The sequence below is a fragment of the Myxine glutinosa genome, chromosome 13 (genome assembly GCF_964187855.1).
Source record: "Myxine glutinosa chromosome 13, kmMyxGlut1.1, whole genome shotgun sequence".
Classification (NCBI taxonomy): Eukaryota; Metazoa; Chordata; class Myxini; order Myxiniformes; family Myxinidae; genus Myxine; species Myxine glutinosa.
In genome coordinates this window covers 45,894,834-45,918,948 of record NC_136273.1, presented here as the reverse complement: position 1 = coordinate 45,918,948, position 24,115 = coordinate 45,894,834, and positions in this window count along the sequence as shown.

Here is a 24,115-nt window from a genome sequence, read left to right as displayed (position 1 = left end):
AAAAGTGGTTTCCTGCACCAACACAAGTGCGAAAAGTGGTTTTTCAACACTAACACAAGTGCGAAAAGTGGTTTTTCAAGACGAACACAAGTGCGAAAAGTGGTTTTTCAACACTAATACAAGTGCAAAAGTGGTTTCCTGCACCAACACAAGTGCGAAAAGTAGTTTTTCAACACTAACACAAGTGCGAAAAGTGGTTTTTCAACACTAATACAAGTGCAAAAGTGGTTTCCTGCACCAACACAAGTGCAAAAAGTGGTTTTTCAACACTATCACAAGTGCAAAAAGTGGTTTTTCAACACTAACACAAGTGCGAAAAGTGGTTTTTCAACAGTAACACAAGTGCGAAAAGTGGTTTTTCAACACGATCACAAGTGCAAAAAGTGTTTTTTCAACACTATCACAAGTGCAAAAAGTGTTTTTTCCACACTAATACAAGTGCAAAAGTGGTTTCCTGCACCAACACAAGTGCGAAAAGTGGTTTTTCAACACTAACACAAGTGCGAAAAGTGGTTTTTCAAGACGAACACAAGTGCGAAAAGTGGTTTTTCAACACTAATACAAGTGCAAAAGTGGTTTCCTGCACCAACACAAGTGCGAAAAGTAGTTTTTCAACACTAACACAAGTGCGAAAAGTGGTTTTTCAACACTAATACAAGTGCAAAAGTGGTTTCCTGCACCAACACAAGTGCAAAAAGTGGTTTTTCAACACTATCACAAGTGCAAAAAGTGTTTTTTCCACACTAATACAAGTGCAAAAGTGGTTTCCTGCACCAACACAAGTGCGAAAAGTGGTTTTTCAACACTAATACAAGTGCAAAATTGGTTTCCTGCACCAACACAAGTGCGAAAAGTGGTTTTTCAACACGAACACAAGTGCGAAAAGTGGTTTTTCAACACTAACACAAGTGCGAAAAGTGGTTTTTCCACACTAACACAAGTGCGAAAAGTGGTTTTTCAACACTAACACAAGTGCGAAAAGTGGTTTTTCAACACTATCACAAGTGCAAAAAGTGTTTTTTCCACACTAATACAAGTGCAAAAAGTGTTTTTTCCACACTAATACAAGTGCAAAAGTGGTTTCCTGCACCAACACAAGTGCGAAAAGTGGTTTTTCAACACTAACACAAGTGCGAAAAGTGATTTTTCAACACTAACACAAGTGCGAAAAGTGGTTTTTCCACACTAATACAAGTGCAAAAGTGATTTCCTGCACCAACACAAGTGCGAAAAGTGGTTTTTCAACACTAACACAAGTGCGAAAAGTGGTTTTTCAACACATTCACAAGTGCAAAAAGTGTTTGTTCCACACTAATACAAGTGCAAAAGTGGTTTCCTGCACCAACACAAATGCGAAAAGTGTGTTTTCAACACTAACACAAGTGCAAAAAGTGGTTTTTCAACACTAACACAAGTGCGAAAAGTGGTTTTTCAACACTATCACAAGTGCAAAAAGTGTTTTTTCCACACTAATACAAGTGCAAAAGTGGTTTCCTGCACCAACACAAGTGCGAAGAGTGGTTTTTCAACACTATCACAAGTGCAAAAAGTGTTTTTTCCACACTAATACAAGTGCAAAAGTGGTTTCCTGCACCAACACAAGTGCGAAAAGTGGTTTTTCAACACTAACACAAGTGCGAAAAGTGATTTTTCAACACTAACACAAGTGCGAAAAGTGATTTTTCCACACTAACACAAGTGCGAAAAGTGGTTTTTCCACACTAATACAAGTGCAAAAGTGGTTTCCTGCACCAACACAAGTACGAAAAGTGGATTTTCAACACAAACACAAGTGCGAAAAGTGGTTTTTCAACACTATCACAAGTGCAAAAAGTGTTTTTTCCACACTAATACAAGTGCAAAAGTGGTTTCCTGCACCAACACAAGTGCGAAAAGAGGTTTTTCAACACTAACACAAGTGCGAAAAGTGGTTTTTCCACACTAATACAAGTGCAAAAGTGGTTTCCTGCACCAACACAATTGCGAAAAGTGGTTTTTCAACACTAACACAAGTGCGAAAAGTGGTTTTTCAACACTAACACAAGTGCGAAAAGTGGTTTTTCCACACTAATACAAGTGCAAAAGTGGTTTCCTGCACCAACACAAGTGCGAAAAGTGGTTTTTCAACACTAACACAAGTGCGAAAAGTGGTTTTTCAACACCAACACAACTGCGAAAAGTGGTTTTTCAACACCAACACAAGTGCGAAAAGTGGTTTTTCAACACTATCACAAGTGCAAAAAGTGTTTTTTCCACACTAATACAAGTGCAAAAAGTGTTTTTTCCACACTAATACAAGTGCAAAAGTGGTTTCCTGCACCAACACAAGTGTGAAAAGTGGTTTTTCAACACTAACACAAGTGCGAAAAGTGGTTTTTCAACAGTAACACAAGTGCGAAAAGTGGTTTTTCAACACTAACACAAGTGCGAAAAGTGGTTTTTCCACACTAATACAAGTGCAAAAGTGGTTTCCTGCACCAACACAAGTGCGAAAAGTGGTTTTTCAACACTAACACAAGTGTGAAAAGTGGTTTTTCAACACATTCACAAGTGCAAAAAGTGTTTTTTCCACACTAATACAAGTGCAAAAGTGGTTTCCTGCACCAACACAAGTGCGAAAAGTGGTTTTTCAACACTAACACAAGTGCGAAAAGTGGTTTTTCAACACTAACACAAGTGCGAAAAGTGTTTTCTCCACACTAATACAAGTGCAGAAGTGGTTTCCTGCACCAACACAAGTGCAAAAACTGGTTTTTCAACATTATCACAAGTGCAAAAAGTGTTTTTTCCACACTAATACAAGTGCAAAAGTGGTTTCCTGCACCAACACAAGTGCGAAAAGTGGTTTTTCAACACTAACACAAGTGCGAAAAGTGGTTTTTCAACACTAACACAAGTGCGAAAAGTGGTTTTTCAACACTATCCACAAGTGCAAACTATGCAGAAAACCACAAGTGCAAAAAGTGTTTTTTCCACACTAATACAAGTGCAAAAGTGGTTTCCTGCACCAACACAATTGCGAAAAGTGGTTTTTCAACACTAACACAAGTGCGAAAAGTGGTTTTTCAACACTAACACAAGTGCGAAAAGTGGTTTTTCCACACTAATACAAGTGCAAAAGTGGTTTCCTGCACCAACACAAGTGCGAAAAGTGGTTTTTCAACACTAACACAAGTGCGAAAAGTGGATTTTCAACACTAACACAAGTGCGAAAAGTGGTTTTTCAACACTATCACAAGTGCAAAAAGTGTTTTTTCCACACTAATACAAGTGCAAAAAGTGTTTTTTCCACACTAATACAAGTGCAAAAGTGGTTTCCTGCACCAACACAAGTGCGAAAAGTGGTTTTTCATCACTAAGACAAGTGCGAAAAGTGGTTTTTCAACACTATCACAAGTGCAAAAGTGGTTTCCTGCACCAACACAAGTGCGAAAAGTGGTTTTTCAACACTAACACAAGTGCGAAAAGTGGTTTTTCAACAGTAACACAAGTGCGAAAAGTGGTTTTTCAACACTATCACAAGTGCAAAAAGTGGTTTTTCAACACTAACACAAGTGCGAAAAGTGGTTTTTCAACAGTAACACAAGTGCGAAAAGTGGTTTTTCAACACGATCACAAGTGCAAAAAGTGTTTTTTCAACACTATCACAAGTGCAAAAAGTGTTTTTTCCACACTAATACAAGTGCAAAAGTGGTTTCCTGCACCAACACAAGTGCGAAAAGTGGTTTTTCAACACTAACACAAGTGCGAAAAGTGGTTTTTCAAGACGAACACAAGTGCGAAAAGTGGTTTTTCAACACTAATACAAGTGCAAAAGTGGTTTCCTGCACCAACACAAGTGCGAAAAGTAGTTTTTCAACACTAACACAAGTGCGAAAAGTGGTTTTTCAACACTAACACAAGTGCGAAAAGTGGTTTTTCCACACTAACACAAGTGCGAAAAGTGGTTTTTCAACACTAACACAAGTGCGAAAAGTGGTTTTTCAACACTAACAAAAGTGCGAAAAGTGTTTTTTCCACACTAATACAAGTGCAAAAGTGGTTTCCTGCACCAACACAAGTGCGAAAAGTGGTTTTTCAACACTAACACAAGTGCGAAAAGTGGTTTTTCAACACTAACACAAGTGCGAAAAGTGGTTTTTCAACACTATCCACAAGTGCAAACTATGCAGAAAACCACAAGTGCAAAAAGTGTTTTTTCCACACTAATACAAGTGCAAAAGTGGTTTCCTGCACCAACACAAGTGCGAAAAGTGGTTTTTCAACACTAACACAAGTGCGAAAAGTGGTTTTTCAACACTATCACAAGTGCAAAAAGTGTTTTTTCCACACTAATACAAGTGCAAAAGTGGTTTCCTGCACCAACACAAGTGCGAAAAGTGGTTTTTCAACACTAACACAAGTGCGAAAAGTGGTTTTTCAACACTATCACAAGTGCAAACAGTGTTTTTTCCACACTAATACAAGTGCAAAAGTGGTTTCCTGCAACAACACAAGTGCGAAAAGTGGTTTTTCAACACTAACACAAGTGCGAAAAGTGGTTTTTCAACACTAACACAAGTGCGAAAAGTGGTTTTTCAACACTATCCACAAGTGCAAACTATGCAGAAAACCACAAGTGCAAAAAGTGTTTTTTCCACACTAATACAAGTGCAAAAGTGGTTTCCTGCACCAACACAAGTGCGAAAAGTGGTTTTTCAACACTAACACAAGTGCGAAAAGTGGTTTTTCAACACTATCACAAGTGCAAAAAGTGTTTTTTCCACACTAATACAAGTGCAAAAGTGGTTTCCTGCACCAACACAAGTGCGAAAAGTGGTTTTTCAACACTAACACAAGTGCGAAAAGTGGTTTTTCAACACTATCACAAGTGCAAACAGTGTTTTTTCCACACTAATACAAGTGCAAAAGTGGTTTCCTGCAACAACACAAGTGCGAAAAGTGGTTTTTCAACACTAACACAAGTGCGAAAAGTGGTTTTTCAATACTAACACAAGTGTAAAAAGTGGTTTTTCCACACATCCACAAGTGCGAAAAGTGGTTTTTCAACACTAACACAAGTGCGAAAAGTGGTTTTTCAACACTAACACAAGTGCGAAAAGTGTTTTCTCCACACTAATACAAGTGCAAAAGTGGTTTCCTGCACCAACACAAGTGCGAAAACTGGTTTTTCATCACTAAGACAAGTGCGAAAAGTGGTTTTTCAACACATTCACAAGTGCAAAAAGTGTTTTTTCCACACTAATACAAGTGCAAAAGTGGTTTCCTGCACCAACACAAGTGCGAAAAGTGGTTTTTCAACACTAACACAAGTGCGAAAAGTGGTTTTTCAACACTAACACAAGTGCGAAAAGTGTTTTCTCCACACTAATACAAGTGCAAAAGTGGTTTCCTGCACCAACACAAGTGCGAAAACTGGTTTTTCATCACTAAGACAAGTGCGAAAAGTGGTTTTGCAACACTATCACAAGTGCAAAAAGTGTTTTTTCCACACTAATACAAGTGCAAAAGTGGTTTCCTGCACCAACACAAGTGCGAAAAGTGGTTTTTCAACACTAACACAAGTGCGAAAAGTGGTCTTTCAACACTAACACAAGTGCGAAAAGTGGTTTTTCAACACTATCCACAAGTGCAAACTATGCAGAAAACCACAAGTGCAAAAAGTGTTTTTTCCACACTAATATAAGTGCAAAAGTGGTTTCCTGCACCAACACAAGTGCGAAAAGTCGTTTTTCAACACTAACACAAGTGCGATAAGTGGTTTTTCAACACTATCACAAGTGCAAAAAGTGTTTTTTCCACACTAATACAAGTGCAAAAGTGGTTTCCTGCACCAACACAAGTGCGAAAAGTGGTTTTTCAACACTAACACAAGTGCGAAGAGTGGTTTTTCAACACTATCACAAGTGCAAAAAGTGTTTTTTCCACACTAATACAAGTGCAAAAGTGGTTTCCTGCACCAACACAAGTGCGAAAAGTGGTTTTTCAACACTAACACAAGTGCGAAAAGTGGTTTTTCAACACTATCACAAGTGCAAACAGTGTTTTTTCCACACTAATACAAGTGCAAAAGTGGTTTCCTGCAACAACACAAGTGCGAAAAGTGGTTTTTCAACACTAACACAAGTGCGAAAAGTGGTTTTTCAATACTAACACAAGTGTGAAAAGTGGTTTTTCCACACTAATACAAGTGCAAAAGTGGTTTCCTGCACCAACACAAGTGCGAAAAGTGGTATTTCAACACTAACACAAGTGCGAAAAGTGGTTTTTCAACACTAACACAAGTGCGAAAAGTGGTTTTTCAACACTAACACAAGTGCGAAAAGTGGTTTTTCAACACTATCACAAGTGCAAAAAGTGTTTTTTCCACACTAATACAAGTGCAAAAGTGGTTTCCTGCACCAACACAAGTGCGAAAAGAGGTTTTTCAACACTAACACAAGTGCGAAAAGTGGTTTTTCCACACTAATACAAGTGCAAAAGTGGTTTCCTGCACCAACACAATTGCGAAAAGTGGTTTTTCAACACTAACACAAGTGCGAAAAGTGGTTTTTCAACACTAACACAAGTGCGAAAAGTGGTTTTTCCACACTAATACAAGTGCAAAAGTGGTTTCCTGCACCAACACAAGTGCGAAAAGTGGTTTTTCAACACTAACACAAGTGCGAAAAGTGGTTTTTCAACACCAACACAAGTGCGAAAAGTGGTTTTTCAACACTATCACAAGTGCAAAAAGTGTTTTTTCCACACTAATACAAGTGCAAAAAGTGTTTTTTCCACACTAATACAAGTGCAAAAGTGGTTTCCTGCACCAACACAAGTGTGAAAAGTGGTTTTTCAACACTAACACAAGTGCGAAAAGTGGTTTTTCAACAGTAACACAAGTGCGAAAAGTGGTTTTTCAACACTATCACAAGTGCAAAAAGTGGTTTTTCAACACTATCACAAGTGCAAAAAGTGTTTTTTCCACACTAATACAAGTGCAAAAGTGGTTTCCTGCACCAACACAAGTGCGAAAAGTGGTTTTTCAACACTAATACAAGTGCAAAAGTGGTTTCCTGCACCAACACAAGTGCGAAAAGTGGTTTTTCAACACGAACACAAGTGCGAAAAGTGGTTTTTCAACACTAACACAAGTGCGAAAAGTGGTTTTTCCACACTAACACAAGTGCGAAAAGTGGTTTTTCAACACTAACACAAGTGCGAAAAGTGGTTTTTCAACACTATCACAAGTGCAAAAAGTGTTTTTTCCACACTAATACAAGTGCAAAAGTGGTTTCCTGCACCAACACAAGTGCGAAAAGTGGTTTTTCAACACTAACACAAGTGCGAAAAGTGATTTTTCAACACTAACACAAGTGCGAAAAGTGGTTTTTCCACACTAATACAAGTGCAAAAGTGATTTCCTGCACCAACACAAGTGCGAAAAGTGGTTTTTCAACACTAACACAAGTGCGAAAAGTGGTTTTTCAACACATTCACAAGTGCAAAAAGTGTTTGTTCCACACTAATACAAGTGCAAAAGTGGTTTCCTGCACCAACACAAATGCGAAAAGTGTGTTTTCAACACTAACACAAGTGCGAAAAGTGGTTTTTCAACACTATCACAAGTGCAAAAAGTGTTTTTTCCACACTAATACAAGTGCAAAAGTGGTTTCCTGCACCAACACAATTGCGAAAAGTGGTTTTTCAACACTAACACAAGTGCGAAAAGTGGTTTTTCAACACTAACACAAGTGCGAAAAGTGGTTTTTCCACACTAATACAAGTGCAAAAGTGGTTTCCTGCACCAACACAAGTGCGAAAAGTGGTTTTTCAACACTAACACAAGTACGAAAAGTGGTTTTTCAACACCAACACAAGTGCGAAAAGTGGTTTTTCAACACTATCACAAGTGCAAAAAGTGTTTTTTCCACACTAATACAAGTGCAAAAAGTGTTTTTTCCACACTAATACAAGTGCAAAAGTGGTTTCCTGCACCAACACAAGTGTGAAAAGTGGTTTTTCAACACTAACACAAGTGCGAAAAGTGGTTTTTCAACAGTAACACAAGTGCGAAAAGTGGTTTTTCAACACTATCACAAGTGCAAAAAGTGGTTTTTCAACACTATCACAAGTGCAAAAAGTGTTTTTTCCACACTAATACAAGTGCAAAAGTGGTTTCCTGCACCAACACAAGTGCGAAAAGTGGTTTTTCAACACTAATACAAGTGCAAAAGTGGTTTCCTGCACCAACACAAGTGCGAAAAGTGGTTTTTCAACACGAACACAAGTGCGAAAAGTGGTTTTTCAACACTAACACAAGTGCGAAAAGTGGTTTTTCCACACTAACACAAGTGCGAAAAGTGGTTTTTCAACACTAACACAAGTGCGAAAAGTGGTTTTTCAACACTATCACAAGTGCAAAAAGTGTTTTTTCCACACTAATACAAGTGCAAAAGTGGTTTCCTGCACCAACACAAGTGCGAAAAGTGGTTTTTCAACACTAACACAAGTGCGAAAAGTGATTTTTCAACACTAACACAAGTGCGAAAAGTGGTTTTTCCACACTAATACAAGTGCAAAAGTGATTTCCTGCACCAACACAAGTGCGAAAAGTGGTTTTTCAACACTAACACAAGTGCGAAAAGTGGTTTTTCAACACATTCACAAGTGCAAAAAGTGTTTGTTCCACACTAATACAAGTGCAAAAGTGGTTTCCTGCACCAACACAAATGCGAAAAGTGTGTTTTCAACACTAACACAAGTGCGAAAAGTGGTTTTTCAACACTATCACAAGTGCAAAAAGTGTTTTTTCCACACTAATACAAGTGCAAAAGTGGTTTCCTGCACCAACACAATTGCGAAAAGTGGTTTTTCAACACTAACACAAGTGCGAAAAGTGGTTTTTCAACACTAACACAAGTGCGAAAAGTGGTTTTTCCACACTAATACAAGTGCAAAAGTGGTTTCCTGCACCAACACAAGTGCGAAAAGTGGTTTTTCAACACTAACACAAGTACGAAAAGTGGTTTTTCAACACCAACACAAGTGCGAAAAGTGGTTTTTCAACACTATCACAAGTGCAAAAAGTGTTTTTTCCACACTAATACAAGTGCAAAAAGTGTTTTTTCCACACTAATACAAGTGCAAAAGTGGTTTCCTGCACCAACACAAGTGTGAAAAGTGGTTTTTCAACACTAACACAAGTGCGAAAAGTGGTTTTTCAACAGTAACACAAGTGCGAAAAGTGGTTTTTCAACACTATCACAAGTGCAAAAAGTGGTTTTTCAACACTATCACAAGTGCAAAAAGTGTTTTTTCCACACTAATACAAGTGCAAAAGTGGTTTCCTGCACCAACACAAGTGCGAAAAGTGGTTTTTCAACACTAATACAAGTGCAAAATTGGTTTCCTGCACCAACACAAGTGCGAAAAGTGGTTTTTCAACACGAACACAAGTGCGAAAAGTGGTTTTTCAACACTAACACAAGTGCGAAAAGTGGTTTTTCCACACTAACACAAGTGCGAAAAGTGGTTTTTCAACACTAACACAAGTGCGAAAAGTGGTTTTTCAACACTAACACAAGTGCGAAAAGTGGTTTTTCAACACTATCACAAGTGCAAAAAGTGTTTTTTCCACACTAATACAAGTGCAAAAAGTGTTTTTTCCACACTAATACAAGTGCAAAAGTGGTTTCCTGCACCAACACAAGTGCGAAAAGTGGTTTTTCAACACTAACACAAGTGCGAAAAGTGATTTTTCAACACTAACACAAGTGCGAAAAGTGGTTTTTCCACACTAATACAAGTGCAAAAGTGATTTCCTGCACCAACACAAGTGCGAAAAGTGGTTTTTCAACACTAACACAAGTGCGAAAAGTGGTTTTTCAACACATTCACAAGTGCAAAAAGTGTTTGTTCCACACTAATACAAGTGCAAAAGTGGTTTCCTGCACCAACACAAATGCGAAAAGTGTGTTTTCAACACTAACACAAGTGCAAAAAGTGGTTTTTCAACACTAACACAAGTGCGAAAAGTGGTTTTTCAACACTATCACAAGTGCAAAAAGTGTTTTTTCCACACTAATACAAGTGCAAAAGTGGTTTCCTGCACCAACACAAGTGCGAAAAGTGGTTTTTCAACACTAACACAAGTGCGAAGAGTGGTTTTTCAACACTATCACAAGTGCAAAAAGTGTTTTTTCCACACTAACACAAGTGCGAAAAGTGGTTTTTCAACACTAACACAAGTGCGAAAAGTGATTTTTCAACACTAACACAAGTGCGAAAAGTGATTTTTCCACACTAACACAAGTGCGAAAAGTGGTTTTTCCACACTAATACAAGTGCAAAAGTGGTTTCCTGCACCAACACAAGTGCGAAAAGTGGTTTTTCAACACTAACACAAGTGTAAAAAGTGGTTTTTCAACACATTCACAAGTGCAAAAAGTGTTTTTTCCACACTAATACAAGTGCAAAAGTGGTTTCCTGCACCAACACAAGTGCGAAAAGTGGTTTTTCAACACTAACACAAGTGCGAAAAGTGGTTTTTCAACACTAACACAAGTGCGAAAAGTGTTTTCTCCACACTAATACAAGTGCAGAAGTGGTTTCCTGCACCAACACAAGTGCGAAAACTGGTTTTTCATCACTAAGACAAGTGCGAAAAGTGGTTTTTCAACATTATCACAAGTGCAAAAAGTGTTTTTTCCACACTAATACAAGTGCAAAAGTGGTTTCCTGCACCAACACAAGTGCGAAAAGTGGTTTTTCAACACTAACACAAGTGCGAAAAGTGGTTTTTCAACACTAACACAAGTGCGAAAAGTGGTTTTTCGACATTATCCACAAGTGCAAACTATGCAGAAAACCACAAGTGCAAAAAGTGTTTTTTCCACACTAATACAAGTGCAAAAGTGGTTTCCTGCACCAACACAATTGCGAAAAGTGGTTTTTCAACACTAACACAAGTGCGAAAAGTGGTTTTTCAACACTAACAAGTGCGAAAAGTGGTTTTTCCACACTAATACAAGTGCAAAAGTGGTTTCCTGCACCAACACAAGTGTGAAAAGTGGTTTTTCAACACTAACACAAGTACGAAAAGTGGATTTTCAACACTAACACAAGTGCGAAAAGTGGTTTTTCAACACTATCACAAGTGCAAAAAGTGTTTTTTCCACACTAATACAAATGCAAAAAGTGTTTTTTCCACACTAATACAAGTGCAAAAGTGGTTTCCTGCACCAACACAAGTGCGAAAAGTGGTTTTTCAACACTAACACAAGTGCGAAAAGTGGTTTTTCAACACCAACACAAGTGCGAAAAGTGGTTTTTCATCACTAAGACAAGTGCAAAAAGTGTTTTTTCCACACTAATACAAGTGCAAAAGTGGTTTCCTACACCAACACAAGTGCGAAAAGTGGTTTTTCAACACTAACACAAGTGCGAAAAGTGATTTTTCAACACTAACACAAGTGCGAAAAGTGGTTTTTCCACACTAATACAAGTGCAAAAGTGATTTCCTGCACCAACACAAGTGCGAAAAGTGGTTTTTCAACACTAACACGAGTGCGAAAAGTGGTTTTTCAACACATTCACAAGTGCAAAAAGTGTTTGTTCCACACTAATACAAGTGCAAAAGTGGTTTCCTGCACCAACACAAATGCGAAAAGTGTGTTTTCAACACTAACACAAGTGCAAAAAGTGGTTTTTCAACACTAACACAAGTGCGAAAAGTGGTTTTTCAACACTATCACAAGTGCAAAAAGTGTTTTTTCCACACTAATACAAGTGCAAAAGTGGTTTCCTGCACCAACACAATTGCGAAAAGTGGTTTTTCAACACTAACACAAGTGCGAAAAGTGGTTTTTCAACACTAACACAAGTGCGAAAGTGGTTTCCTGCACCAACACAAGTGCGAAAAGTGGTTTTTCAACACTAACACAAGTGCGAAAAGTGGTTTTTCAACACCAACACAAGTGCGAAAAGTGGTTTTTCAACACTATCACAAGTGCAAAAAGTGTTTTTTCCACACTAATACAAGTGCAAAAAGTGTTTTTTCCACACTAATACAAGTGCAAAAGTGGTTTCCTGCACCAACACAAGTGTGAAAAGTGGTTTTTCAACACTAACACAAGTGCGAAAAGTGGTTTTTCAACAGTAACACAAGTGCGAAAAGTGGTTTTTCAACACTATCACAAGTGCAAAAAGTGGTTTTTCAACACTATCACAAGTGCAAAAAGTGTTTTTTCCACACTAATACAAGTGCAAAAGTGGTTTCCTGCACCAACACAAGTGCGAAAAGTGGTTTTTCAACACTAATACAAGTGCAAAAGTGGTTTCCTGCACCAACACAAGTGCGAAAAGTGGTTTTTCAACACGAACACAAGTGCGAAAAGTGGTTTTTCAACACTAACACAAGTGCGAAAAGTGGTTTTTCCACACTAACACAAGTGCGAAAAGTGGTTTTTCAACACTAACACAAGTGCGAAAAGTGGTTTTTCCACACTATCACAAGTGCAAAAAGTGTTTTTTCCACACTAATACAAGTGCAAAAAGTGTTTTTTCCACACTAATACAAGTGCAAAAGTGGTTTCCTGCACCAACACAAGTGCGAAAAGTGGTTTTTCAACACTAACACAAGTGCGAAAAGTGATTTTTCAACACTAACACAAGTGCGAAAAGTGGTTTTTCCACACTAATACAAGTGCAAAAGTGATTTCCTGCACCAACACAAGTGCGAAAAGTGGTTTTTCAACACTAACACAAGTGCGAAAAGTGGTTTTTCAACACATTCACAAGTGCAAAAAGTGTTTGTTCCACACTAATACAAGTGCAAAAGTGGTTTCCTGCACCAACACAAATGCGAAAAGTGTGTTTTCAACACTAACACAAGTGCAAAAAGTGGTTTTTCAACACTAACACAAGTGCGAAAAGTGGTTTTTCAACACTATCACAAGTGCAAAAAGTGTTTTTTCCACACTAATACAAGTGCAAAAGTGGTTTCCTGCACCAACACAAGTGCGAAAAGTGGTTTTTCAACACTAACACAAGTGCGAAGAGTGGTTTTTCAACACTATCACAAGTGCAAAAAGTGTTTTTTCCACACTAATACAAGTGCAAAAGTGGTTTCCTGCACCAACACAAGTGCGAAAAGTGGTTTTTCAACACTAACACAAGTGCGAAAAGTGATTTTTCAACACTAACACAAGTGCGAAAAGTGATTTTTCCACACTAACACAAGTGCGAAAAGTGGTTTTTCCACACTAATACAAGTGCAAAAGTGGTTTCCTGCACCAACACAAGTGCGAAAAGTGGTTTTTCAACACTAACACAAGTGTAAAAAGTGGTTTTTCAACACATTCACAAGTGCAAAAAGTGTTTTTTCCACACTAATACAAGTGCAAAAGTGGTTTCCTGCACCAACACAAGTGCGAAAAGTGGTTTTTCAACACTAACAAGTGCGAAAAGTGGTTTTTCAACACTAACACAAGTGCGAAAAGTGTTTTCTCCACACTAATACAAGTGCAGAAGTGGTTTCCTGCACCAACACAAGTGCGAAAACTGGTTTTTCATCACTAAGACAAGTGCGAAAAGTGGTTTTTCAACATTATCACAAGTGCAAAAAGTGTTTTTTCCACACGAATACAAGTGCAAAAGTGGTTTCCTGCACCAACACAAGTGCGAAAAGTGGTTTTTCAACACTAACACAAGTGCGAAAAGTGGTTTTTCAACACTAACACAAGTGCGAAAAGTGGTTTTTCGACACTATCCACAAGTGCAAACTATGCAGAAAACCACAAGTGCAAAAAGTGTTTTTTCCACACTAATACAAGTGCAAAAGTGGTTTCCTGCACCAACACAATTGCGAAAAGTGGTTTTTCAACACTAACACAAGTGCGAAAAGTGGTTTTTCAACACTAACAAGTGCGAAAAGTGGTTTTTCCACACTAATACAAGTGCAAAAGTGGTTTCCTGCACCAACACAAGTGTGAAAAGTGGTTTTTCAACACTAACACAAGTACGAAAAGTGGATTTTCAACACTAACACAAGTGCGAAAAGTGGTTTTTCAACACTATCACAAGTGCAAAAAGTGTTTTTTCCACACTAATACAAATGCAAAAAGTGTTTTTTCCACACTAATACAAGTGCAAAAGTGGTTTCCTGCACCAACACAAGTGCGAAAAGTGGTTTTTCAACACTAACACAAGTGCGAAAAGTGGTTTTTCAACACCAACACAAGTGCGAAAAGTGGTTTTTCATCACTAAGACAAGTGCGAAAAGTGGTTTTTCAACACTATCACAAGTGCAAAAGTGGTTTCCTGCACCAACACAAGTGCGAAAAGTGGTTTTTCAACACTAACACAAGTGCGAAAAGTGGTTTTTCAACAGTAACACAAGTGCGAAAAGTGGTTTTTCAACACTATCACAAGTGCAAAAAGTGGTTTTTCAACACTAACACAAGTGCGAAAAGTGGTTTTTCAACAGTAACACAAGTGCGAAAAGTGGTTTTTCAACACGATCACAAGTGCAAAAAGTGTTTTTTCAACACTATCACAAGTGCAAAAAGTGTTTTTCCACACTAATACAAGTGCAAAAGTGGTTTCCTGCACCAACACAAGTGCGAAAAGTGGTTTTTCAACACTAACACAAGTGCGAAAAGTGATTTTTCAACACTAACACAAGTGAGAAAAGTGATTTTTCCACACTAATACAAGTGCAAAAGTGGTTTCCTGCACCAACACAAGTGCGAAAAGTGGTTTTTCAACACTAACACAAGTGAGAAAAGTGGTTTTTCAAGACGAACACAAGTGCGAAAAGTGGTTTTTCAACACTAATACAAGTGCAAAAGTGGTTTCCTGCACCAACACAAGTGCGAAAAGTGGTTTTTCAACACTAACACAAGTGCGAAAAGTGGTTTTTTCCACACTAACACAAGTGCGAAAAGTGGTTTTTCAACACTAACACAAGTGCGAAAAGTGGTTTTTCAACACTATCACAAGTGCAAAAAGTGTTTTTTCCACACTAATACAAGTGCAAAAAGTGTTTTTTCCACACTAATACAAGTGCAAAAGTGGTTTCCTGCACCAACACAAGTGCGAAAAGTGGTTTTTCAACACTAACACAAGTGCGAAAAGTGATTTTTCAACACTAACACAAGTGCGAAAAGTGGTTTTTCCACACTAATACAAGTGCAAAAGTGGTTTCCTGCACCAACACAAGTGCGAAAAGTGATTTTTCAACACTAACACAAGTGCGAAAAGTGGTTTTTCAACACTAACACAAGTGCGAAAAGTGGTTTTTCAACACATTCACAAGTGCAAAAAGTGTTTGTTCCACACTAATACAAGTGCAAAAGTGGTTTCCTGCACCAACACAAGTGCGAAAAGTGGTTTTTCAACACTAACACAAGTGCGAAAAGTGGTTTTTCAACACTAACAAAAGTGCGAAAAGTGTTTTCTCCACACTAATACAAGTGCAAAAGTGGTTTCCTGCACCAACACAAGTGCGAAAACTGGTTTTTCATCACTAAGACAAGTGTGAAAAGTGGTTTTTCAACACGAACACAAGTGCGAAAAGTGTTTGTTCCACACTAATACAAGTGCAAAAGTGGTTTCCTGCACCAACACAAGTGCGAAAAGTGGTTTTTCAACACTAACACAAGTGCGAAAAGTGGTTTTTCAACACTAACACAAGTGCGAAAAGTGGTTTTTCAACACTATCACAAGTGCAAACAGTGTTTTTTCCACACTAATACAAGTGCAAAAGTGGTTTCCTGCAACAACACAAGTGCGAAAAGTGGTTTTTCAACACTAACACAAGTGCGAAAAGTGGTTTTTCAATACTAACACAAGTGTAAAAAGTGGTTTTTCCACACATTCACAAGTGCGAAAAGTGGTTTTTCAACGCTAACACAAGTGCGAAAAGTGTTTTCTCCACACTAATACAAGTGCAAAAGTGGTTTCCTGCACCAACACAAGTGCGAAAACTGGTTTTTCATCACTAAGACAAGTGCGAAAAGTGGTTTTTCAACACATTCACAAGTGCAAAAAGTGTTTTTTCCACACTAATACAAGTGCAAAAGTGGTTTCCTGCACCAACACAAGTGCGAAAAATGGTTTTTCAACACTAACACAAGTGCGAAAAGTGGTTTTTCAACACTAACACAAGTGCGAAAAGTGGTTTTTCAATACTAACACAAGTGTAAAAAGTGGTTTTTCCACACATTCACAAGTGCGAAAAGTGGTTTTTCAACACTAACACAAGTGCGAAAAGTGGTTTTTCAACACTAACACAAGTGCGAAAAGTGTTTTCTCCACACTAATACAAGTGCAAAAGTGGTTTCCTGCACCAACACAAGTGCGAAAAGTGGTATTTCAACACTAACACAAGTGCGAAAAGTGGTTTTTCAACACTAACACAAGTGCGAAAAGTGGTTTTTCAACACTAACACAAGTGCGAAAAGTGGTTTTTCAACACTATCACAAGTGCAAAAAGTGTTTTTTCCACACTAATACAAGTGCAAAAGTGGTTTCCTGCACCAACACAAGTACGAAAAGAGGTTTTTCAACACTAACACAAGTGCGAAAAGTGGTTTTTCCACACTAATACAAGTGCAAAAGTGGTTTCCTGCACCAACACAATTGCGAAAAGTGGTTTTTCAACACTAACACAAGTGCGAAAAGTGGTTTTTCAACACTAACACAAGTGCGAAAAGTGGTTTTTCCACACTAATACAAGTGCAAAAGTGGTTTCCTGCACCAACACAAGTGTGAAAAGTGGTTTTTCAACACTAACACAAGTGCGAAAAGTGGTTTTTCAACACCAACACAAGTGCGAAAAGTGGTTTTTCAACACTATCACAAGTGCAAAAAGTGTTTTTTCCACACTAATACAAGTGCAAAAAGTGTTTTTTCCACACTAATACAAGTGCAAAAGTGGTTTCCTGCACCAACACAAGTGTGAAAAGTGGTTTTTCAACACTAACACAAGTGCGAAAAGTGGTTTTTCAACAGTAACACAAGTGCGAAAAGTGGTTTTTCAACACTATCACAAGTGCAAAAAGTGGTTTTTCAACACTATCACAAGTGCAAAAAGTGTTTTTTCCACACTAATACAAGTGCAAAAGTGGTTTCCTGCACCAACACAAGTGCGAAAAGTGGTTTTTCAACACTAATACAAGTGCAAAAGTGGTTTCCTGCACCAACACAAGTGCGAAAAGTGGTTTTTCAACACGAACACAAGTGCGAAAAGTGGTTTTTCAACACTAACACAAGTGCGAAAAGTGGTTTTTCCACACTAACACAAGTGCGAAAAGTGGTTTTTCAACACTAACACAAGTGCGAAAAGTGGTTTTTCAACACTATCACAAGTGCAAAAAGTGTTTTTTCCACACTAATACAAGTGCAAAAGTGGTTTCCTGCACCAACACAAGTGCGAAAAGTGGTTTTTCAACACTAACACAAGTGCGAAAAGTGGTTTTTCAACACTAACACAAGTGCGAAAAGTGTTTTCTCCACACTAATACAAGTGCAAAAGTGGTTTCCTGCACCAACACAAGTGCGAAAACTGGTTTTTCATCACTAAGACAAGTGCGAAAAGTGGTTTTGCAACACTATCACAAGTGCAAAAAGTGTTTTTTCCACACTAATACAAGTGCAAAAGTGGTTTCCTGCACCAACACAAGTGCGAAAAGTGGTTTTTCAACACTAACACAAGTGCGAAAAGTGGTCTTTCAACACTAACACAAGTGCAAAAAGTGGTTTTTCAACACTATCCACAAGTGCAAACTATGCAGAAAACCACAAGTGCAAAAAGTGTTTTTTCCACACTAATATAAGTGCAAAAGTGGTTTCCTGCACCAACACAAGTGCGAAAAGTCGTTTTTCAACACTAACACAAGTGCGATAAGTGGTTTTTCAACACTATCACAAGTGCAAAAAGTGTTTTTTCCACACTAATACAAGTGCAAAAGTGGTTTCCTGCACCAACACAAGTGCGAAAAGTGGTTTTTCAACACTAACACAAGTGCGAAGAGTGGTTTTTCAACACTATCACAAGTGCAAAAAGTGTTTTTTCCACACTAATACAAGTGCAAAAGTGGTTTCCTGCACCAACACAAGTGCGAAAAGTGGTTTTTCAACACTAACACAAGTGCGAAAAGTGGTTTTTCAACACTATCACAAGTGCAAACAGTGTTTTTTCCACACTAATACAAGTGCAAAAGTGGTTTCCTGCAACAACACAAGTGCGAAAAGTGGTTTTTCAACACTAACACAAGTGCGAAAAGTGGTTTTTCAATACTAACACAAGTGTGAAAAGTGGTTTTTCCACACTAATACAAGTGCAAAAGTGGTTTCCTGCACCAACACAAGTGCGAAAAGTGGTATTTCAACACTAACACAAGTGCGAAAAGTGGTTTTTCAACACTAACACAAGTGCGAAAAGTGGTTTTTCAACACTAACACAAGTGCGAAAAGTGGTTTTTCAACACTATCACAAGTGCAAAAAGTGTTTTTTCCACACTAATACAAGTGCAAAAGTGGTTTCCTGCACCAACACAAGTGCGAAAAGAGGTTTTTCAACACTAACACAAGTGCGAAAGGTGGTTTTTCCACACTAATACAAGTGCAAAAGTGGTTTCCTGCACCAACACAATTGCGAAAAGTGGTTTTTCAACACTAACACAAGTGCGAAAAGTGGTTTTTCAACACTAACACAAGTGCGAAAAGTGGTTTTTCCACACTAATACAAGTGCAAAAGTGGTTTCCTGCACCAACACAAGTGCGAAAAGTGGTTTTTCAACACTAACACAAGTGCGAAAAGTGGTTTTTCAACACCAACACAAGTGCGAAAAGTGGTTTTTCAACACTATCACAAGTGCAAAAAGTGTTTTTTCCACACTAATACAAGTGCAAAAAGTGTTTTTTCCACACTAATACAAGTGCAAAAGTGGTTTCCTGCACCAACACAAGTGTGAAAAGTGGTTTTTCAACACTAACACAAGTGCGAAAAGTGGTTTTTCAAAAGTAACACAAGTGCGAAAAGTGGTTTTTCAACACTATCACAAGTGCAAAAAGTGGTTTTTCAACACTATCACAAGTGCAAAAAGTGTTTTTTCCACACTAATACAAGTGCAAAAGTGGTTTCCTGCACCAACACAAGTGCGAAAAGTGGTTTTTCAACACTAATACAAGTGCAAAAGTGGTTTCCTGCACCAACACAAGTGCGAAAAGTGGTTTTTCAACACTAATACAAGTGCAAAAGTGGTTTCCTGCAACAACACAAGTGCGAAAAGTGGTTTTTCAACACTAACACAAGTGCGAAAAGTGGTTTTTCAATACTAACACAAGTGTGAAAAGTAGTTTTTCCACACTAATACAAGTGCAAAAGTGGTTTCCTGCACCAACACAAGTGCGAAAAGTGGTATTTCAACACTAACACAAGTGCGAAAAGTGGTTTTTCAACACTAACACAAGTGCGAAAAGTGGTTTTTCAACACTAACACAAGTGCGAAAAGTGGTTTTTCAACACTATCACAAGTGCAAAAAGTGTTTTTTCCACACTAATACAAGTGCAAAAGTGGTTTCCTGCACCAACACAAGTGCGAAAAGAGGTTTTTCAACACTAACACAAGTGCGAAAAGTGGTTTTTCCACACTAATACAAGTGCAAAAGTGGTTTCCTGCACCAACACAATTGCGAAAAGTGGTTTTTCAACACTAACACAAGTGCGAAAAGTGGTTTTTCAACACTAACACAAGTGCGAAAAGTGGTTTTTCCACACTAATACAAGTGCAAAAGTGGTTTCCTGCACCAACACAAGTGCGAAAAGTGGTTTTTCAACACTAACACAAGTGCGAAAAGTGGTTTTTCAACACCAACACAAGTGCGAAAAGTGGTTTTTCAACACTATCACAAGTGCAAAAAGTGTTTTTTCCACACTAATACAAGTGCAAAAAGTGTTTTTTCCACACTAATACAAGTGCAAAAGTGGTTTCCTGCACCAACACAAGTGTGAAAAGTGGTTTTTCAACACTAACACAAGTGCGAAAAGTGGTTTTTCAACAGTAACACAAGTGCGAAAAGTGGTTTTTCAACACTATCACAAGTGCAAAAAGTGGTTTTTCAACACTATCACAAGTGCAAAAAGTGTTTTTTCCACACTAATACAAGTGCAAAAGTGGTTTCCTGCACCAACACAAGTGCGAAAAGTGGTTTTTCAACACTAATACAAGTGCAAAAGTGGTTTCCTGCACCAACACAAGTGCGAAAAGTGGTTTTTCAACACGAACACAAGTGCGAAAAGTGGTTTTTCAACACTAACACAAGTGCGAAAAGTGGTTTTTCCACACTAACACAAGTGCGAAAAGTGGTTTTTCAACACTAACACAAGTGCGAAAAGTGGTTTTTCAACACTATCACAAGTGCAAAAAGTGTTTTTTCCACACTAATACAAGTGCAAAAGTGGTTTCCTGCACCAACACAAGTGCGAAAAGTGGTTTTTCAACACTAACACAAGTGCGAAAAGTGATTTTTCAACACTAACACAAGTGCGAAAAGTGGTTTTTCCACACTAATACAAGTGCAAAAGTGATTTCCTGCACCAACACAAGTGCGAAAAGTGGTTTTTCAACACTAACACAAGTGCGAAAAGTGGTTTTTCAACACATTCACAAGTGCAAAAAGTGTTTGTTCCACACTAATACAAGTGCAAAAGTGGTTTCCTGCACCAACACAAATGCGAAAAGTGTGTTTTCAACACTAACACAAGTGCGAAAAGTGGTTTTTCAACACTATCACAAGTGCAAAAAGTGTTTTTTCCACACTAATACAAGTGCAAAAGTGGTTTCCTGCACCAACACAATTGCGAAAAGTGGTTTTTCAACACTAACACAAGTGCGAAAAGTGGTTTTTCAACACTAACACAAGTGCGAAAAGTGGTTTTTCCACACTAATACAAGTGCAAAAGTGGTTTCCTGCACCAACACAAGTGCGAAAAGTGGTTTTTCAACACTAACACAAGTACGAAAAGTGGTTTTTCAACACCAACACAAGTGCGAAAAGTGGTTTTTCAACACTATCACAAGTGCAAAAAGTGTTTTTTCCACACTAATACAAGTGCAAAAAGTGTTTTTTCCACACTAATACAAGTGCAAAAGTGGTTTCCTGCACCAACACAAGTGTGAAAAGTGGTTTTTCAACACTAACACAAGTGCGAAAAGTGGTTTTTCAACAGTAACACAAGTGCGAAAAGTGGTTTTTCAACACTATCACAAGTGCAAAAAGTGGTTTTTCAACACTATCACAAGTGCAAAAAGTGTTTTTTCCACACTAATACAAGTGCAAAAGTGGTTTCCTGCACCAACACAAGTGCGAAAAGTGGTTTTTCAACACTAATACAAGTGCAAAATTGGTTTCCTGCACCAACACAAGTGCGAAAAGTGGTTTTTCAACACGAACACAAGTGCGAAAAGTGGTTTTTCAACACTAACACAAGTGCGAAAAGTGGTTTTTCCACACTAACACAAGTGCGAAAAGTGGTTTTTCAACACTAACACAAGTGCGAAAAGTGGTTTTTCAACACTATCACAAGTGCAAAAAGTGTTTTTTCCACACTAATACAAGTGCAAAAAGTGTTTTTTCCACACTAATACAAGTGCAAAAGTGGTTTCCTGCACCAACACAAGTGCGAAAAGTGGTTTTTCAACACTAACACAAGTGCGAAAAGTGATTTTTCAACACTAACACAAGTGCGAAAAGTGGTTTTTCCACACTAATACAAGTGCAAAAGTGATTTCCTGCACCAACACAAGTGCGAAAAGTGGTTTTTCAACACTAACACAAGTGCGAAAAGTGGTTTTTCAACACATTCACAAGTGCAAAAAGTGTTTGTTCCACACTAATACAAGTGCAAAAGTGGTTTCCTGCACCAACACAAATGCGAAAAGTGTGTTTTCAACACTAACACAAGTGCAAAAAGTGGTTTTTCAACACTAACACAAGTGCGAAAAGTGGTTTTTCAACACTATCACAAGTGCAAAAAGTGTTTTTTCCACACTAATACAAGTGCAAAAGTGGTTTCCTGCACCAACACAAGTGCGAAAAGTGGTTTTTCAACACTAACACAAGTGCGAAGAGTGGTTTTTCAACACTATCACAAGTGCAAAAAGTGTTTTTTCCACACTAATACAAGTGCAAAAGTGGTTTCCTGCACAAACGCAAGTGTGAAAAGTGGTTTTTCAACACTAACACAAGTGCGAAAAGTGATTTTTCAACACTAACACAAGTGCGAAAAGTGATTTTTCCACACTAACACAAGTGCGAAAAGTGGTTTTTCCACACTAATACAAGTGCAAAAGTGGTTTCCTGCACCAACACAAGTGCGAAAAGTGGTTTTTCAACACTAACACAAGTGTAAAAAGTGGTTTTTCAACACATTCACAAGTGCAAAAAGTGTTTTTTCCACACTAATACAAGTGCAAAAGTGGTTTCCTGCACCAACACAAGTGCGAAAAGTGGTTTTTCAACACTAACACAAGTGCGAAAAGTGGTTTTTCAACACTAACACAAGTGCGAAAAGTGTTTTCTCCACACTAATACAAGTGCAGAAGTGGTTTCCTGCACCAACACAAGTGCGAAAACTGGTTTTTCATCACTAAGACAAGTGCGAAAAGTGGTTTTTCAACATTATCACAAGTGCAAAAAGTGTTTTTTCCACACTAATACAAGTGCAAAAGTGGTTTCCTGCACCAACACAAGTGCGAAAAGTGGTTTTTCAACACTAACACAAGTGCGAAAAATGGTTTTTCAACACTAACACAAGTGCGAAAAGTGGTTTTTCGACACTATCCACAAGTGCAAACTATGCAGAAAACCACAAGTGCAAAAAGTGTTTTTTCCACACTAATACAAGTGCAAAAGTGGTTTCCTGCACCAACACAATTGCGAAAAGTGGTTTTTCAACACTAACACAAGTGCGAAAAGTGGTTTTTCAACACTACCAAGTGCGAAAAGTGGTTTTTCCACACTAATACAAGTGCAAAAGTGGTTTCCTGCACCAACACAAGTGTGAAAAGTGGTTTTTCAACACTAACACAAGTACGAAAAGTGGATTTTCAACACTAACACAAGTGCGAAAAGTGGTTTTTCAACACTATCACAAGTGCAAAAAGTGTTTTTTCCACACTAATACAAGTGCAAAAGTGGTTTCCTGCACCAACACAAGTGCGAAAAGTGGTTTTTCAACACTAACACAAGTGCGAAAAGTGGTTTTTCAACACCAACACAAGTGCGAAAAGTGGTTTTTCATCACTAAGACAAGTGCAAAAAGTGTTTTTTCCACACTAATACAAGTGCAAAAGTGGTTTCCTACACCAACACAAGTGCGAAAAGTGGTTTTTCAACACTAACACAAGTGCGAAAAGTGATTTTTCAACACTAACACAAGTGCGAAAAGTGGTTTTTCCACACTAATACAAGTGCAAAAGTGATTTCCTGCACCAACACAAGTGCGAAAAGTGGTTTTTCAACACTAACACGAGTGCGAAAAGTGGTTTTTCAACACATTCACAAGTGCAAAAAGTGTTTGTTCCACACTAATACAAGTGCAAAAGTGGTTTCCTGCACCAACACAAATGCGAAAAGTGTGTTTTCAACACTAACACAAGTGCAAAAAGTGGTTTTTCAACACTAACACAAGTGCGAAAAGTGGTTTTTCAACACTATCACAAGTGCAAAAAGTGTTTTTTCCACACTAATACAAGTGCAAAAGTGGTTTCCTGCACCAACACAATTGCGAAAAGTGGTTTTTCAACACTAACACAAGTGCGAAAAGTGGTTTTTCAACACTAACACAAGTGCGAAAGTGGTTTCCTGCACCAACACAAGTGCGAAAAGTGGTTTTTCAACACTAACACAAGTGCGAAAAGTGGTTTTTCAACACCAACACAAGTGCGAAAAGTGGTTTTTCAACACTATCACAAGTGCAAAAAGTGTTTTTTCCACACTAATACAAGTGCAAAAAGTGTTTTTTCCACACTAATACAAGTGCAAAAGTGGTTTCCTGCACCAACACAAGTGTGAAAAGTGGTTTTTCAACACTAACACAAGTGCGAAAAGTGGTTTTTCAACA